At 33.6% G+C, this 20,276-nt stretch overlaps 1 protein-coding gene and 1 pseudogene across 4 annotated transcripts in view; one reads left to right on the forward strand and one right to left on the reverse strand.

Moving 5' to 3' along the window:
- Window positions 1-20,276, forward strand: part of LDLRAD4 (low density lipoprotein receptor class A domain containing 4) — a 578,057-nt gene that overhangs the window by 157,002 nt on the left and 400,779 nt on the right. For 3 of the 4 annotated variants that reach the window (XM_051970507.1, XM_051970508.1, XM_051970510.1), the window contains one exon: window positions 15,982-16,035. The exons of the other annotated variant lie outside the window; for it this stretch is intronic. The gene's annotated coding sequence lies outside the window, so the exon portion shown is untranslated. The remainder of the gene's footprint in view (window positions 1-15,981; window positions 16,036-20,276) is intronic. 4 annotated transcript variants of the gene reach the window in all.
- On the reverse strand, window positions 18,981-19,698 carry LOC127546973 (AP-3 complex subunit sigma-1-like; annotated as a pseudogene).

Here is a 20,276-nt window from a genome sequence, read left to right on the forward strand (position 1 = left end):
ATTGTTGCTTTTGTTGTTGTTTTAGGCCTCACGAGGGCATATCTTGTGCTCTATATTTCTGGATTTTTTTCCTTCTCAGCTTCCTCTCTTCCTTGCGCTGTGTTTGACCACAGTAGTTGTTTTTTACTTTAGTTGCTTGGTTTTAGAGTTGTTCAGAGGTTCCTTTTCCACTTATATTTAAAACATCCCCCCATAATTGATTTAGGTAATCCTAATAGTATTCATATAGTGCATTTATGAGACATTTATATAAAGGTTTGCAAAGTGCTATACATCTCTTATTTCATATGATCCCTAAGAGGTAGGTGCTGTTATTTTCTGTATTTTACAGGTGAGAAAAGAGGCTGAGATAGAAATGACTGGTCCAGTGCCACACAGAGAGTAAAGGTTTGAGAGAAAATTCAAATTCATATCTTCCTGAGCTTCGACCCAGCACTACAACACTTCTGTTTATGACAGAAAGAGGTTGTCATTGACCTCTTCTCCAATAGAAACCAAGATTCTAATAGTAGAGGTCCTTAATGGATATGCTGGGATTCAGATTATATTATTAGATAATTTAAAAAAACCCAGATTAACTTTCTATATATATTCTTTGTATCCTTTTGAGTTCTTGGCCTGAAGGAATGATTGTCTGGATCCTTGGAAAAGCTAGGATTCCATAGTTGTTCTGAATTTGTTTAGCTAAGATCCCTAGAATTTCACTTCAATAGGTTCCCCTGATATAGTCTTAGAATTTATTTAAAACTCTGGAAAATTCTCTGAATTGCCTTGTCCCCAGACTCTTAGAATCCTATCACTTTTAGAGTTCTAAGGGGGCCATAGAGATTATATCTAATTTCTCCAATTTATAGCCAGCCATATGTAGCATAGTCAGATTTAGAATGATGAGATGATTTCCCAAGATCATACAGTTAGTTGATAGCTGGGCTGGGACTAGATCCAGGGCGGGTGTAGAGAAGATTCCTGTGATAGCGTCCCTAGCCAAGGCAATACCAGGAAACCCAGGATTGTGTGGGTCATTCAAGCAGTCTAAAGGCACCCTAGTGAGTGGATCTGTGGATATCACTAGGGCTTCCAGCAGTTGCAGAAAAATACAGAGTGATACAGAATCACCTTTAGGAGGGCGAGGCTATGAAAACTGCATCCCCAGAGTCAGCCCCAGACTGTCTTTCACATGCCATCCACTAGGAAAGTTAGAGCATCTAAGTACTGCATGGGCCAGTGCCCTGTCGGTCTCGCTTAACAATCTCTCTGACTACCCAGACCAAAACCCCGTTCCCTGGCCATCCTTCCGCTGTGTAGGTTGTATTCCCCTGTCAGAAAGCAGATTCCTTGAAGTCAGGGAATGTTGACATATTTGGTCTAACTATAGGCATTGAATTTCCAGTTTTGTTTTTCTACCATAGAGTGCTGCTGTGAATATTTTTATGTTTTATATGGGATCTTCACCCCCCCAATCCCCCGCTGCCTCCCCAATCATTGATGTCAGTGGTATAATAGTGGGATTTCTGGGGTCAAAGTATATAGACATTTAGCAAAGTGCTGAGTATGTCGTAGGTGCTTCATAAATGCTTATTGATTGATTGAAGAGAAAGTTGCTTCTAGATAATCATATGGTATGTAGAATCTAGGGTAAGCTTTTAGAGGTGAAAATCAATGCATTGAGTTGCAACTAAAGGGAGCTACTGTAGGTTTCTGTAGCCCTAACGACCTACTTCCTATGGCAGATACTAATGGGCTGTTTGTGGCCAGTCTAGTTATAGCTTGCTGTCTGTTTGAGAAATAATCCAGGTTGAAGATATGTAAGCAATCCAATCTTGGACAAAGGAGAGAGAGAGAGAGAGAGAGAGAGAGAGAGAGAGAGAGGGGGGGGGGGGGGGAGAGGCAGAGGGAGAGAGACAGAAACAGAGAGAAAAAAAAGACAAAGAGACAGAGAGAGAGAGAGAGAGCGAGAGAGAGAGAAGGAGGGAGGAGAAAAGCGAGAGAGATTGTGTGTATGTTGGAAAATGTCATATCCTATATGTGAAATATACCTGAGAAGATAGAAAATATTTGGTGCACATATGCAGCAGTTTAAAATTTTTCCATATGTTAAAAGAGAATGATTTCATAAGTTATCATTGCATAAGTACTCATGCTGCAAAAGATATTTAATTATAATAATAGTATTTATGTAGCACTTAAAGGTTTATTAATCAAGTTACATATGCTAACTCATATATATGCTCACTATAGCCTTGGGAAATAGATGCTATTATTATGCTCATTTTAAGATAAGGACATTGAAGCTAATTTACCTAAGGTCATACTGAAAGTTAGTGTCTGAGATGGGATTTGAACTTGGGTCTTCTTTACTCCCAACTGCTCTGGCCATTTTACCACTTAGTCATCTTATTTAAAATATTTTTAAAAATTGCTTTTTGTTTTTACATCATACTTCTTTTTCCATAATCCACTGAGAAGACTTGTCTTCTAAAAACCCTCCAACCCTGTGTCCCCCAAGTCTCCACATAAATATTAGTCCCTCTATTATAAAAAGGAAAACTATTTAGTTACAGTGAGTCACCTTAGTAAAGGATCCCAGTGTTTTTGATAATGGGGTATGTCTGTCCCATTCATAATACCCATTTCTTTATTAAGAGATGGGAGATATGTTTCTTTATCAGTTCTCTAGAAATTTGATTGTTGGTTACAATTCATCAGAGTTAACTTTTTTTTAGTGTTATCAGGGATACTGTTGCAACAACTATGGATTTTTTCTTGGTTTTGCTTTCTGCACTTTGCAGCACTTTATTCAAGTATTTTCACATTTCTCTGAAATCACCATATATGTCATTTCTTATGACAATAATATTCCATTATATTAATATTCCACAATCTGTTCAGTCAGTTTCCCAATTTTTTTTCCTACCAAAGAGTACTGCTGTGAATATTTTTATATTTTATATAGGATCTTCCCCCCTCTCCAATCATTGACATCAGTGGTATAATAGTGAGATTTATGGGGTCAAAGGATATAAACAATTTATTGATTTTTTTCTTGCATTATAGCAAAAATATTTCCCAACATGCTTAGAGTTTTTCCTCTACAATATTTACTCTTTCTTTCTTTTCTATCATTGAAGCCAGTTTGCTGCATATAAGTTAAAGAAACATCAGAGTTGTTTCGAATTTTACTTATCTTTTTGTTAGCGATTTACAGTAGTTTTTTGTATGGTGGTTGAACATTTGAATTACTCCTAAAAATTGTTTCCTTATGTCTTTTTATCACTTAATATATAGAGGAAATAAAGCTTAGTGTGTCAATTCCCTGTGTATTTTGGATAGTAGATTTTTATAAAAGATCCTTTAAACATTATTTCTTACTTGTTAAGTTTCTCTTCTGGTTCTAGCCACATTGATTTTGTTAGGCTAAATTTAAGAAGACATCTGGTCTAAAAACAGACCAGATAGAATATAATTTGATGAAATATAAGTTCCAGAGGTCAAGGACTGTTTCATTTCTCTCTTTGTATCTGTGATACTAGGCATACACTAGTCACTAAATGCTTGTTGATTGATTCTTAAAAAGAAAATATTCCAGTCTCTATGCTACTAGATATAAGAAAGTCCTAAAAATATAATTTGGATTAATGGGTTATACCAAAAATTAAATTGGCTATGGACTCCATCATGGTGTGTAGCACATTTTTCTTCATTTCTAAATGAGAAAATGTGTGACTAGTTACTGTGAAAAAGATTTGAAGGTTTTAGTGTATTACATCAGCAGTGTGACCTGAGAGTCAAAAAATTGGAGGAGGTACAAATGCTATCTTAGGCTCCATTAAAAGAGTCATTATGGACAGAATTTTACCTAAGTTGTTGGTATTCTAAAAGTAATGTCCAGGCACTAATGAGTAGACATACCACTAGAGTAAAGCTTCTTAAACTGTGGGACACATAAGTAAATATGAAGGTTGTGAAAAATTTGACAATAGTAAAAGTACATTTCCACAAATATTCCACTGAAATTTAATTCTTTTTGAAAATTTCTGTCTTTCCTCATTTTGTCTGGGTGAGGCAACTGGGGTTAAGTAACTTGTTCAGGGTCACACAGCTAATAAGTATTAAGTATTTGAGGTCCCATTTGAACTCATGTCCTCCTGACTCCCAGGCCAGTGTTCTATCCATTGTGTCATCTAGCTACCCTCTTGATGTAAAAATAAACAAATACATCAATCTCATTAGTATGCAAATTTACTTTTATTTTTAATAAATTAGAAAATTATGTGTATATAATTTTATGATTATATATGTATATATACCAAAGAATTGTTTTAAAAAAATTTCTTTCTGGTTTATTATCAGTAAATATTTTCTTTGTATACCTATCATATATACCTATATATCTGGGATTGCATAAAAATACTTAGGCAAAAAGAATTGCAAGTAGAAAAAGTTTAAGAAGCCCTGCAGTAGAGGAATGAAATCCCAATATTTCTGCTAAAAATGAAAGATATAAAGAAGTTAAGTTTCATCTACAGTTATGTCTTCTACATTGCTACATCTTCCCCCCCTTACTCCCCATATATTACAAGTTGGTATAAGAAATTAAATGGAAAATATTGGAGAGTTTATGGAAGCTACAAACAATAAATGAAGATTAATAGATGACACAGAGCCTATGAATAAATATTTAACCCAGACTTTATATAATAAGACACTATAAACACTCTATGAAAGAAGAGAAAATTCAGACTGTTCTGGTACAGACGGAAGGCCAAAAAATTTTACACGGATCTTTCCAGATCTTGGAGGTCACATATCCCTAACTCCCACAATGTAGAAGGGATAACTGTAAAAGGAAACTTGACTTGGAGTTTGTTTTTTTTTAACCTCGAAAATATTTTTCAGGGATAAGAAAAAAGAGAAGCCAAAGACTCATAGACTATATAGAATATTCCAAAAGTCTTAGTGTAGTTTTAAGCTATTAAACCTTAAAATTGAAATAAGATTTTTTAAACAACATGTATAGAATTCTCAAGCCAATATATCATAAATACTTTCTTCAAGGAAAGACTGGGGATACTGGATATGGCTAGCACTGAATAATACTACATAAAAGGAAAATGGTTATATTATAGTTTAAAATCAAACAACTGGTTATTGATATAAAAATCATTCCTACATCACTTGGTTTTGTATAGTCAGACCATTGGCTTTATCAAATAAGATAATTACTTAAGAAAAATGAAGACTTAATATTAAATTAGAAGAAAGAATAAAAATAAGAAGATAATGGTATGATACTGGGCAGCTTCCACCCAACATAAAATAATTGACTCTGAAAAATGGGAAATAAAAAAGTACATTAACAATATACTACCTTTCTCAAAGGAAGTATAATTGGTGTTGTCAATCAACCCCCAAAAGTACAAAATAGCATAGGAACCAGTTCAGCCAGGCAAAATTTGATTGCTCTGTCAAGTAGAAAGATTTGGGAGCCAAGGTCAGCTGGCCACTTTAAAATATACAGTTATTTGTCAAATTTTATGGAGGATGATAATGGAAATAGAAGATTATGATTACTATAACCTCATAAAATAACTAGAAATTGTAGAGAGAAAAAACAAATTTATAAAAAATATGGTAAAAGGTTCAATTAGGCTAGATCATCATAACATTTAAGAATAAACTGAAATTGTAGTGGACGGAAAATGTAAAAAATCTGCAAAGATTTATATTACAAACTCATTGCTCTATCAACGAAGATGAGACCACAACACTTAGAACTCCAGTATCATGATATTTGTGTATTGTATGAGATATAAATGGTATAAGGAATACAAAGACAGACTAGGCTACAAATATGTTGAAGAAGTCTGTGCTTGAGGCAGTTCAGCTTTCAGAGTTTTGAGGGTTTGATTCTCAAGATATCTAAAAAAGGGAAAGATATAAAGTCCTTGGAGAAAGTAATAGGTCAAATAGGTGGGAGAAAGGGTGATTGAGAAAATATCAATAATTGTTGACATATATTTGCCTTGTTTTCCATCTCTACAAATTTTTTTTTAGGATAATTTATATATGGATCAAAGACTTCCTTGGTGAAGGTTTGAGAAGTGAAAGGACAGGCTTATGCAAATCATATTCTCTAGCATCTCATCTTTTTGTTTTTTTATTTAGGTGATAAATTGGTATAGGATATACACTGATCTACAGGGCTCATTGTATTTTGACTATTTAAATATATCTTTTAATTGTTTAGAACCAAATTCTACTCTACAGGGTATCTCTTCCACACATATATTAAAAGCATATAAGATTTTTTATGAAAGGTGTAACAAGAGAGATGACTACATTCAGAATACTGGAGACAAAATGGGGAGATATAAAGCTTGCCAATGGTATTTACCACCATGATGGAAAGATATTCAGCACAGAGTCCAAATAGCAAAGGATTTTCCAGTAAAGAAGGTTACAGTTGCTCTTGTTCTAAATGTCATTGTGCTTTTTGCTATTCCTCAATTAACTCAGAGAATCAAATGATATGTATATAATCTTAAAAAAAGTTTTTTCTAACCACATAAAGAATAAAAACCAAATGGATGAAAAATGTCCATTGTTATATTATGCCTTTGGAAAAACAAAACAAAGGAATCAATCCATCAATACAAGTTCAGTTTTAAAGTTTAATAGCTTAAAACTACACTAAAACTTTTGGAATATTGTGGATAGTCTATAAGTCTTTGGTTTCTCTTTTTCTAACCTCCGAAAAATATTTTTGAGGCCAAAGAAACAAACTATAAATCAAGCTTCCTTTTAGCATCATTTTAGTGATCTCTTCTATTTTGTGAGGGTTAGGGGCATGTCACCTCTACAGTCTGGAAAATGCATATGTAAAATTTTTTGGCCCCTTTTTGATATTGGGATAGAAATGAACTAGGCCCAGAATTGAATAGGAGGAGAAAACCAATCTCATTGCCTTTAAGAAACTGCATTGCCTTGAATGATTCCAAGATTTTTCCTGAAACAAAGATTCATCTATTTCAACTTCATTATTCTTCCAGTGATACTGTGTATGACAGTGAGTCATGCAATTTCATTCTTTAAAGAGAAGGTCAAGAATTATTTAAAAGGGAAATGGAGAGGCTTATAGTGGGAAGGAGGATGCTACAGCATATATGATAACTACCAAAAATTGCATGGAAGGATTTCATTATCTCTCTGTGCTGCAATTTCTTCATCCATAAAATAAAGGACTTGAGTTTACTGACCTTTGAGGTCCCTTTCAGTTTTAATATATGTTCCCACAATAAAAAAAAAGTGTGACTATAAAATAAAGCGAGACTGTTGTTGCTATTGATCATTGTTCGATTACATCATGATTACCTTACATTAACTTGCATGTGAATTGAACTTGAGTGAGTCAGAGATGCACAAAATTGTGGGTCTAGCTCTCTCCTCCAGAGTCATTGGAAGTCAGGCCATAAGACAAAGGCCAAGAAAACTGAAGATGGCCTAGGATGCAGTGGGTGACATTGGCTTTTATACATTAAGGTCTTTCCAAGATTTCAGTTTGAGCCCATGCCCATTCAATGACTAAAAACTAGATAAGAGTTGACATGAAACATGGCTCAATTTACCATCACCTGGAAGGGGAAGACCATCAGAGTTTCTGGCCAAAAATAGAAAATAATTGCTATTTACACTTATTCTAAGCCACCAAAACCAGAACAATGAGCCACTGGGACTTAGGTTGGAACCATTATTGACAATTCAATTAAAGCTAGAGTGATTTGGGTTAAAAGCTGTGATGTGGTTAGAACAAAGGATGAATGGCCCCCTGTGATCCACTTATCTCCATCAAATGTCAAGAGGTCTAAAGTAAGGTCCTAGCATGAAGTATGTACTCTCTTCCCCTGTCTCCCCCCAAGAACTTATAGGAAGGCATATTTAAGAATCACACAAAATAAGAAGATATGGTTGGTTTGTTCTTTGTCCTGTTGGAAAGAGTATCCATATTAAGATCACAGATCATTCAAATATTGAAGTATTGTAGTTTCCACAAAACCAAACTTGAAATATTGTGTTCAATTGTAAGGATACATTTGAACAATGTTGACCAGTTAGAATTCATTCAAAAGAGGGTGATCAGGATAGTGAAGGCAATGCCTTATAAAAGTCAGTTGAAAGAACTAAAGATATTTAGCTTTGAGAAGAGATGATCTAGAATTGAAGGGTTGAGCTCTTTTTAAATATTTAGCAGAAGTATTCACTTTGTTCCATTTGGTCCCACAGGGCAGAACTAAGAACAGTAGATGGAGGTTGTAAATAGGCTGCTTTGGCTTGATATAAGAAAAAAAGATTTCCTAATTATAAGGGTTTTCAAAAATTCAAATGTGGTCTTTCATAAAACAAATCAATACATTGCCCATGTATGAAATTGCATATCTCATTTTGGTGAATGTTCTAGAGGGGATTCTTGTTTAGGTCTGGATTAGACTAACTGCTCAGTAAGATACCTTTTAGCATCTAATATAGTGCCTGGTACATAGTAGGCACTTAATAACTGATTGTTGATTGATTTGATTAACTTAATTCTTTGATTAGTCTAAGGTTAATATTAAATTTATTTTGAGTTACCTATATTTTTTCCTAGAGTGGCATTGGGATGAGATGAAGTGGGGCTGTGTGAGGAATGGACTTTGTTTAAAAATATACTGCTTTTAAACCATCTAAGTAAAGTCACCTAGGCATTAACCATTGGCTGCAGAAGTCACGTGGCACTCTGCAGAACAGAAGTAAGCAAGGATGAAAATATTGGCTGCAGAAGCCACATGATACTGCAGAACAGGAGAAGTAAGCAATGATGAAAACCGTGGCCTAAACTAGCCTGAATCCTGTATGAATCATGCTGGTCCAACTTATATACTACCTTTTCATAGAATTGTTTGAATGAAATAACAAATAAATGAATGATATTACTATTTTACAGGTCATCATTAGATTTACTAATACACTGAAGAAATGAATCTTTTTTTTTCTTTCTTTTTTTTTTTAAATTATAGCTTTTTATTTACAAGTTATATGCATGGGTAATTTTACAGCATTGACAATTGCCAAACCTTTTTTTCCAATTTTTCCCCTCTTTCCCCCCATCTCCTTCCCCAGATGGCAGGTTGACCAATACATGTTAAATATGTTAAAGTATAAATTAAATACAATATAAGTATACATGTCCAAACAGTTATTTTGCTGTACTAAAAGAATCGGACTTTGAAATAGTGTACTATTAGCCTGTGAAGGAAATTAAAAAATGCAGGTGGACAAAAATATAGGGATCGGGAATTCTGTGTGGATTGCCTACATTTTAATGTGGTTAGGACTGCATATCATGGCTTATGTTTGACACCTCAACTGTAATGTAAAACCAGGATTCTTAACTTGGGATAGTATATATTGGATATATTTCAGCAAATCTATGAACTTGTATAAGGAAAAAAAAAGGTACATCTCTTTTTTTCTCTTGCTTCTAAATAGGCATTTCCTTGAATTATGAATTTTAAAATAAGATGATTCAGAGAAGAGTTCTGCAGATTATACCAGTCTGTGAAAGGGGACTATGACTCAAAAAAGTTTAAGAATCCCTGCTCTTAAATGCATATCCTTTGATCCAGCAATACTCCTACTAAGTCTGTCTCCCAAAGAGATCATATAATAAAGAGAAAGGGACCTATACAAACATACACACATATGCATATGTGTATATATATATGTATATTACATATGCATATATATATATAAATATTTATGGCAGTTTTTTTTGGTGTCAAAGAATTGGAAATTGAGTTTTATATGTGAATGTAATGTAATTCTGTTGTTCTATAAGAAATAATAAACAGACTGATTCCAGAAAAACCTGGAAAATTTTAGATGAACTGATGCTGAGAAATGAGCAGAACCTGGAGAACATTGTACATAGTAATAGCATCATTGTGTGATGATCAACTATAATTAACTTACTTCTTAGCAATATAATGATTCAAGGAACTCATTATGAAAAATGTTCTCCATATTCAAAGAAAGAATTATGATAATGCAGATTAAAACATTATATTCACTTTTTTCCCTTTTTTGTTGTTTTCTCCTTTTGTTCTGATTCTTTTTTTCACAGAATGTCTAAAGTGGAAATATGTTTAATATGATTGTACATGTGTAACCTAGATCAGATTGCTTGTTCTCTGAAGAGGAAGGAGGAGGGAGAGAGGAAGAAAAATTAGAAATCTTATAAAAGTGAATGTTGAAAAGTATCTTTAAATGTAATTGGAAAAAATACTCTTAAATAGAAAAAATAAAAGAAACATAGGAGTAGCTAAGTGACACAGTGGATAGAGCAAAAGCCCTGAAGTTAGGAAGACCTGAGTTCAAATGTGACCCCAGACACTAAACACTTCCTAGCTGTGTGATCCTAAGCAAGTCACTTAACCTCAATTGCCTCAGCAAAAAAAGAAAAAAAAAAGAAAAAAGAAACAGCTCTTAGATTATAAATTATATAAAAAAGTATCAATCTGCATTAGATAAGTTGTTTCATTTGAGTTTCCAATCCAGATGAAATTGTTCCATTCCATGTCCCTACTTAGTGGTAATGTCAGGGGTTTACTTTTCTGACTTCTTTTGTCCTTTCATTCTTCTCCCACCCTAGTCCCCTTTTTCTGGATAAGTTTTTGCACTTACAGATTTCAAATAGCATTTTATTTATGAATGGACTAGCCTACCAGTAAATCTTATTATTTGCAAATCAATAACTTTATTGATCCAATAACTTAGACTTAACCTTGAAGATAGCACATATATACTGCATGCTATTCCACTGTGTAAAGTATCTAGGCTTTTAAAGAGAAAAGCCTGTGAATTAATAGGAAGAATCAATATTTCGTACAATTCTTAGTTAACTCAGAGTACTTAGTTAACTCAGAGGGGAAAAATAATAAGGGATCAAGCTGGCTGATTTGTAAATTTATTCATTGGTTAAATTTAAAATATACTCTACTCTTATTATGCTTTATAAAATTCCCCGGAGACAGGAAAATTTGAGTTCAAATCCAGCCTTGGATAATTTGTAGTTATATGATCCCACTTAATCTTTATCTGTTTCTGTTTTCTCATCTATAGTGTGGGAATAAATACTAGTACTCATCGTCTAGGACTGTTGCAAGGATGAAATGAGATAAAATTTGTTAAGGGTTTTGCAAACCTTAAAGTACTATATAAATGCTAGTTGTTGCTATTATGTTTGATAGTGTTTCTTACCAGCTGATTAATTTATTGGTTATTCTCAACTTCATTATTCCTACTTAGCACAGTGCCTGACACATAATATGTACTTTATTAATGTTGATTGATTGATTTTTATAAATAAAGAAACTGGGATGTTAAAAGAGTTTGACTGGAAATATTTGAGGTAATGTTTTGAAATATTGAATAACCAAGTATGAGTAAAACTATATTATAGCTAAGATTTTTGAGGTTTACATAAATGGTGTTTTTAAAAGTTATGTTCCTGGAAGAGCTTAGACTTACCATTAGAAAGAGATGTAGTTACTTTGAAAGAAGGCAGTTTATAACTAGAAAAATATCCATGTCTTGTTTGTTGGTTTAGGGTTCAATAGTTTTTCTTGGTGTGTTGTATATGCAGGGGTTGCTAAAGAATGATTGTATATCGATGACTACTATATTTTACACATCTAGCTGTGAGAATGTTATCTGGAGTGTGAAAGTATCCTGGTAGTCACAGAGTTTCATGTTGTGGTGTGAGAATATGATTATTTCTTACTGTCTTTAGCAACTAAGTGAGAGAAGGAAAGGGAAAAATAATTGAGGACTCTGGTAAAATAAACCAAAGTCATCAATAAGATCCAAGCAGGGTAAGTACATTACTTTTGATGGAGGCAAAGAAACCCTACAATAACAAGAAAGCTGATGATAAACTTTTTGAGATGGCAATCTAGCTCAAAACACTAGAGTTCAGAAAGGGATCTGAGTATGAGTATGTGAGAGATTCAAGTTGGATTTGAAAGATACAGTCTTTTCAAATATAAAGAATAGGTAGTTAAGAATTAGTGAGAAAGGTATTAACATATATGCCATGTCTTGTATTAATACATCCTTTTCAACAGTGCTTCTGATAGAATTCTATTTTTATTTTTTTAAATGGCAATTGAGTAAAAAAAAATTGAGCACTCATTTTATATATTAACCATGTTTTTATCTGAAGCCCCAATGGGTTTTTAGCAAATGATGAAGTGGCAATTTATCCTACACGTAGGTCCCATATAAAGACAATTTTAAAAATAATGACATTTTTAAAAAAGCAACAAACTTGCTAGCTTCCATTTATGTGGGAAGGCACAATAGAAGCAATAAAGAGGTGATAACAGTAATCATTGTCCTATAGTTAATTTATTTAATTCTTTCTATAGAGTCAGTTTCACTGAATGTTCAAATTGGAAGGGACCACAAATATGAACAAGAATTTCTCTAAGACACTGTGCATAAAATTTTTTCTCAAAGAAGAAACAATCATGAATATCAGCTATAGACCTCTGAATCTTGAACTTAAGCAATTTAAAAAAACAGAGTTCACAATATCAAAGTAATATCTTTATAATTCTCTTTGTAACTTTCCTGCTTTTTTGTTTCTTAGTTTTTATGTGATTACAATTGCATTGCTTCTGTGATTCTTACATATGGATGATTTTTACTGCACAATCACTTTTTTGGGTAAATAGTATTTTATTTTTTCCAATTACATATAAAGATAATTTTCAACATTCATTTTTTATAAGATCTGGAGTTCCAGATTTTTTTCTCTCCCTTCTTCCCCAATATGGCAAGCAATCTAATATAGATTATACATGTTCAATCATGCAGCCATGTTTCCATGTTTGTTATGTTGTGAAAGAAGAAACAAAACAAAAGGAAAAAGCCACAAAACATACAAATACACACACACTTTCTCTCTCTATTTTTCCCTTTGTCTCTCCCTCCTTCTCTCCTTCCCTCTCTCCCAACCCCCACCCTCTCTCTCACACCCACACTCACACCCCCACCCCCACCCCCACCCCCACTCAGAAAATAGTATGCTTCAATTTGCATTCAGACCCCATGGTTCTTTCTCTGGTGAGTCTTTTGGAACTGTCTTGGATCATTGTATTGCTAAAAAGAGCTAAATTAATTGTGGTTGATCATCACACAATGTTGCTGTTACTGTGTATGATGTTCTCCTGGTTCTACATAACCGTTATTAATGCATACCCAAAAATTGCAGAAGAGATTGGACTGATTTATAGAAGAGAAAAATTTCAAACCTGAAACAGTCGGTAGCATCTATGTGATATGAATAAATCACTTGTGCATCTGTTGCTGTCTTGAGAGAATGATTTGATGATAAGGTAATACATTTTCCTTAACTATAGTTGGTAACTCACCCAAATCATTATACCTAGCTATCATCAGACCATATGGTACTTCCTGTTCCATCTAGACATCAACCCAGGCTATTTTGCTATGTACTCTACCACTGGATAGAACAAGACACTTGCTAACTCCATAATTCTCCTTGAGATAGATTACAGGATCGTAAAATTCAGAGTTAGAAAGACTTTACAGATTATTTAATCCAAGACCCTAATTTTGTAGAAGAGGAAACTGAGATCCCCAAAAGCAAAGTGACTTGCCCAAGATCACACAGATTGTAAGAAGCAGAAATGGGATTTGAACAAAGTGCTTGATTCTAATTTCAGTGCTATTTCCATTATGCTACTCTTAGTTGCATTCTACCACAGTACCTCATATTATGATCTCCTTTTCCCTTCAAATAAATTACAATTTAAGCACAGCCACATATTCTGAAGATTATTATAAATTATTCTTGTATACATTCATTCAAGAAATATTCATTAAATATTTGCTAATGGGGGATACAAAAGTAAAATATGACACAAATTCCTTCCCTTCAGGACCTTATATCCAACTGGATTAAGGTTGTAATATAAATTATTACAATTGGATATTGCAGAAGGAAGTTTAACAAAAGTAAATGAAAGATTCAGAAAATTTTTAGAAGAATTTTGAGGAAGGAGAAGAGACTTTCAGTTGGGGGTAGAGAGGTTTAAAGCAAAGAAGTGGCCCCTGTGCCGAGTCTTTTGAGGGAAAAAAAGGATATTGATAGACAGAGATGATGAGGAATATCTCAGTATGGGAGATGACCAAGCTATTTATTTTGGTAACTATTTATTTTGGCTGGAATGTAGAATGTGAAAGAAAATTGAAATGATCATCTAGAGTTATATTATGGGAGACATGTGGTTGTGGTCCTTAGAGACAACAGGGAATAGCTAAATTTTTGATCTAGACTGTGATGATCAAACCTATGCTTTAGAAAGACTTATTTGGTCAGCAATGTAAAGGACAGATTATGTAATGGAGCTCCATGAATAGGGAAAAGTGAGAGAGTTGAAGTAATGAGGGGAAGAGGGCCTGAAAAATGGTAGATCAGAGTAGAAAGAAGAGATAGAGACTAGAGATGTGGAGATCAAAAGAACAAAACTTGATAACTTTTTGGTTATAGAGAAAAAGGGAAGAATCAAAGATGATTTAAAATTATAGCATGAGTAGGTTATGATTAAAATTAAGATTATGAGTGCTTAGAAGGAGACTGTTCCTCTCCAAAGAGTTATTTTCTGCCATTATGTATTGTCCACATTTCCCTTCTAAGTTTCTCTTCAATTATTAGATGGAAATAAGTATACTGGTGTAAAGAGAATGAGTTATTCACTGAGTCAAAATTAATGTTTGATGGAAAGTGCAATTCAAGATATTTAATTTTCTATTAATTTTTCTTCATTTTCATAAACAGAACTATGTGTACTTGTTTATGAAGTCAGCAAGCAAGCCCTAATTGATTAGAAAGAATGTATATTTGTTGTTTTAGAGGAGATAGCTTCTTATCCTTAGAAGCAGCAGGGAGCTCTCGAGGTTCTCGATTTCTGCCAATTATTAGATAATTGTTTAATTTTCTCTTCTTTAAGGTCTAAGAATTCAGATGTGGGAAAGATTTTATACAACATAAGTTCTTCACATCATTATTAGGCATATCTTCTACCTTCATTCTGAGAATTGTTTTGTGATTTCACTTTGTTGAAAAGCGGTAATTCTTTTTTTTTTCCCTAGGCTTAATAACTACTTTGTACAGATTATTCTAGTCAGATTTTTATCCAGTTACTTAATGGCTATTTAATTATTCTCTCTTCCGCTGCCTAATGCTCTCTTCTCAACTGTTAAACAGTTCTTTATGGCTATGACATTAGCCTCTTTTTGTGCCTCCCTCTGTACCCTCTGCTTACTAATCTTACCCACAGACTTTTACAGTTGACAGAATTAGGTTGTTAAAATGTTAATATATTTCAACATAATAAAAATAAGTATAAGAAAATGTAAAAACTTAAAGATCTACATTTGTGAGGGAGTCTCAAGTTGCTGCATTTGTAGAAGTTCATAAAAATTTTTCCCCTCTATATTTGCCATTTCCTTTACAGGCCTTTCATGAATCACAGGAAAGATTAATTGACATCAAAGAGAACTTCCAAAAACTTTTAAGTGAAATCATTTAATCACTGGATTGCCTTCCCATATTCATACACTAAGCTTCAGCAATTTTCTGTGCAAATCGCTGTCTTGATTTTTATCCTCTGTAATGTGAGAAGATAAATTTCTGTTCTCCTTTAATCCTAATTTTTAATTATTTCATATTTTTCACTCCATGATCTCCCCACCACAACCTTTGCTTTCCATCTGTTTCACATCATTAGCATGTAAATAATGCAAATTTAGTGCTTTGATCTTCAGATTCTTCCTCATAGAATTCAAAATGATAGGTAGAACCAAGATTCTTCAGCATCATTTGTTCATTGTTTTTTTTTTTTTTTTTTTTTTTTTCAGGTCCAGATTAGAGTGGGGAAGTATGGGATAAAGATGCAGGTAGCAGAGAGAAAGGTAGGGAAAACAAAAAAACTGCCATATTTCACATGTTTATTTGTGTCCTTTATATGCTTTTCTCTCTCAGCAACATGAAACAATTCATATATTTTATATAGATTTAGTGAGGAGTCTCGTATAGTTGAAAAAACACTAGAGTTGAACCTGGATTCAAATGCTGATGTTACTTATTCTTTGTGAATCCCATTTCCCTGCCGCGGATCCCTAATTTCCTGCCTTTTTTTGTGTTGTCTCCTTGCATTAGATTGTAAGCCCCTTTATAATGACTGTTTTCTTTTAATTAATTATACTCCTAGTGCTTAGTTCAGTGCCTGGCACGTAGTAGGTGCTTAAGAAATATTTATTGGATTGGATTGAAAGAACATTAGAATGACCAACTATGACAGCCTTATTCAAGACAATTCCAATAGGTTTGAGATGGAAAATGCCATTTGCATCCAAAGAAAGAACTACTGAATGCAGATTGAAGCATACTATTTTCACCTTTTTGTTTTTTCTTTCTTGTGGTTTTTCCTTTTTGTTTTGATTTTTCTTTTACAACATGACTAATATGAAAATGTTTAAAATGATTGTACATCTGTATCAGATTGTTTCATGTCTTGGAGAGAGTAGAGGGAAGGATGGGAAAGAGAAAAAATTTGAACTCAAAATCTTACAAATCTTACAAAAGTGAAACTATTTTTACATGTAATTGGAAAAATAAAATGCTGTTAAATGAAAACAAAAGAATAAAGAACATCAGAAGTGTTAGAAATGTTTGGTCCAAACTTAGTGAAAAATGTTATTGCCTAGTTGAGACAGGAATCAGGAAAGTTCTTATAGGAAACAGCATTGAAATTAGACTTTAAAGTTTAAAGGATAGGTAGAAGAGAAAGAAGAATGTTCAAGCCTTAAGAAGAGTGTAAACAAAGACGCAGAAGTGGAAAGTCAAAGAACATGCTCAGAAAACTTTGAAGAGTCCAGTTTGCCTGGAGTACAGAGTATGTAGATAGAATGAATAAGAAATCACTTGGTTTATGGTCACTGGTTTATGGTCATGTCAGATTGTGGAGGAATAATAGGAAATGGAGAGTCATTGGTTATTTTTTGCATAGATATATGCTCAAGGAAAAAGATTTTTTAAAAAGAATTGTGTGGAATAAATTGGGAAAGCAGCTGGGTGGCTCAGTGGATAGAGAACACTGAGATTGGAATGAGGAGAGGACACTTAATTAGGCAAGATGGTTTACCTTTGTTTCGCTTATCCATAGGAGGACAAAAATGGCAAAGTATTCCAGCATCTTTGCCAAGGAAACCTCCCAGACAGTATTGGTATGCTATGGTCCATGGGGTCATAAAAAGTTGGACACAATAGAATAGCAACCATCACCATAGAATGATTTGAGAGTAGAAGCAATTTGACTTAGCTCTCTCCTCCATAGTGCAAAACTCATTAACATTATTGCTTATTCTCTCATTTTTGCTCTGATTTCTAGGGAATAAATGGGTTTTGTTTGACAAAGGGTCAGTTCCATTTTACCATTTTCATCCTTTCATGCTGATTGTCTCCTATGCCTGGAATGGTCTCTTTCCAAACCTCTGTCTCATAAGATTCCTACCTCTCTTCAGGACTTATTGCTGGTACCATTCTCCCTACCCCAAGGAGAGTCTTTGCCTGTATTCCTAAATCTAAACGTTTCCTTCCTCCTGAAAATTTTTTGCATTCTATGTGTGTGATGCATTCTCCCATTAGAATGTAAACTTCTTGTGAGTTTTTTGCATTTTTCTTTGTATCCTTTGCATTGAGCTTAATGCCTTTCATGTAGTTAGCATTAAATAAAAATCTTTTAATTGAAATGAATTAATATTTTTATTATCAGTATTCTTGAATAGATTTTGATCTTTATAGCAAATTTCTAAAACATAATTTAATTTGTGACTTTTCATAAAAAGTTATGATAGATTGAATTGTAAATTTTCATTTAGAATGCAGCAAAAATGTTATTTCTTACTGTCGGAGCAGAGAACATTTTTTTTATTCACAGGGAAAAATAGTTTTTTTTCTCCCTTTCTCTCTAAGAAATTTAGCCTCAAAGACTAGGTAAGGATTAATGAAGGAAGACCTTGTTTCACCATGGAACCTGTCATCAAAGTTCTCTGACCCCTTCTGCTCCTTTTCTATGGGTATTTTCAGGCTGCCTTCTTTGGTGAGCCTTCCTTTTGGTGCCACCCAGGGAAGGTTGAGGAAAGCAGTATAATGGGGCACATAGACTAATTTGGGTCAAATAAGGGGATGAGTGAAAGGAATGAAAGACTTACTGTGGTCTTTCTGTTGACATGGTGATGCTATTCATTTTTTTTGCTCTGTGGTGATGATGATTCAATATCTCAAAAACAAAAAATAACAACAGTCTACTCCAAAACTAATTCTTCTGAATATATTAGACCACTGCATTATATACTTGTACAGTTTCTTTTCTTCTTCTTCAGAAATTTAGTTAATTTGGAGTCTATTTTTTCTTAAAAACAAAACAAAACAGAATATTTTCATGCAGCACACATGCATAGTTCTTAATTATGACAAATGGAAGGAGTTAAAGAATACTGCACTCATCAAATTCCATAAAATTTACAAAATACCCAGTATTTTGGGGTTGTACATAACAAAGGAATACTTTAAATATATTTTCTAAATACTGTAGCAGTGAAGATGGCCCACTTTATTACCTCAGAGTGTGCTTTAGGAGAAAAAATTGTGTAGGAGTATCCATTTTCTACTGAACTAGATAAATAACATTCACCTTTATTTATTTTATATACAATTTTATACAATACCTTTTCTTAAATTAGTTCAACAGCAAAAGGTTAGAAGAGTACTCTTTTGTTATTTTTTAAAATTTTGATAAATAATTAATTGTCTGGAAATCTAAATGACTTTTTTCCTTCCTGGATTAGCCTTTTTCTTAATGAGGGTGTAGGTTTGGTACTTTTATATCGATGTCACCAGTGCTAATATTTCTTGGAATCTCAGGAAGATTAATATTTTTTAGTACTGATACTGTATGAATTAGAACTCCTGTTAAATCAGCCTTGGGTTTCTCAAGCTTATTTTCTGCATCAATTTGAGTAACAATTTCATTCATGTTTGCTTCTCAAATCATCCTTGCCATCACCATTTTGATCAGAATATTGCGGACCTTGTCCCTAAATTCTGTTCACAGACATTTTCAAAATACTTGTCTAGTATTTCCACAAATACTTATATAAGGTCTAAAATGCTAAATTCATTTTTTGAAGAATCCATTTTTTTGGAGGGGGGCTGAGGCAACTGAGGTTAAGGGTCTTGCCCAAAGTCACAGAGTTAGGAAGTATTAAATGTCTGCGATCACATTTGAACTCAGGTCCTCTTGAATTCAGGCCTGGTGCTCTATCCACTGCACCACGTAGCTGCCCCTCAAGAATCCATTTTTGAAGAAGGAATATAATGTGGCAAAATGTATGTAAATCATTTCATTGTCAGAGCCACCTCTTCTTTCTAGGAAATAACAAACACTTTTAGTTCGTTAAATACCAAATGGAAAGTTTCCTTAATTATTTGCTGTGTGTCTTCAACATAGACCTAGTAAAGTTGAAGCACTAGAGTTCATCATGATTGTTGAAAATAAAAATTACTTTGATCATAGTGGAGTTAAAGGCTAGAGTTAGCAGAATGTGCTTAAGTGGATGTCATAATTGGGGTATAATGGGAATCCAGATCAACCCTTGGGCTTCAGGTATTTCTCTTAATCTGTGCACATGACCCCAAACAATAGCTTTTCCACTGTTTGTGGAGGCTCAGGCTTCTAACATATGTCAAGAAATGGACTTGTGCTAATCTGATAAAAGATCTTTCCCATTAGGTAGTTTATAGAGTTCTGTGAAGGCTGTGCTTATATTTATAATGGGTGGCGAGAAATGGAGACATAAATGGAAGCAGAGAAGGCTTCTCTGGAGACAAATGGAAGACATAAGTAGAAGTAGAGAAGTTCTGACATGAACATATAGTGGGAGCCAAATTGTTCTTTTGCTATGTTGCTATTCTATTGGGTTATGTTCATCAGAGTAAATTATTATGGTATATCATTATCCTTTGAGTCTATAGGGATTGAGATAGTTAACTAATTATAGGAGATTCTAATGAAAGAAGTTATTTTTTGAGTTATAGCACTATGAATAGAATAAAATGACCTTATAGGCTACTTGCTACACAAGGTAGTTGA

The sequence above is a fragment of the Antechinus flavipes genome, chromosome 1, assembly GCF_016432865.1.
Source record: "Antechinus flavipes isolate AdamAnt ecotype Samford, QLD, Australia chromosome 1, AdamAnt_v2, whole genome shotgun sequence".
NCBI lineage: Eukaryota > Metazoa > Chordata > Mammalia > Dasyuromorphia > Dasyuridae > Antechinus > Antechinus flavipes.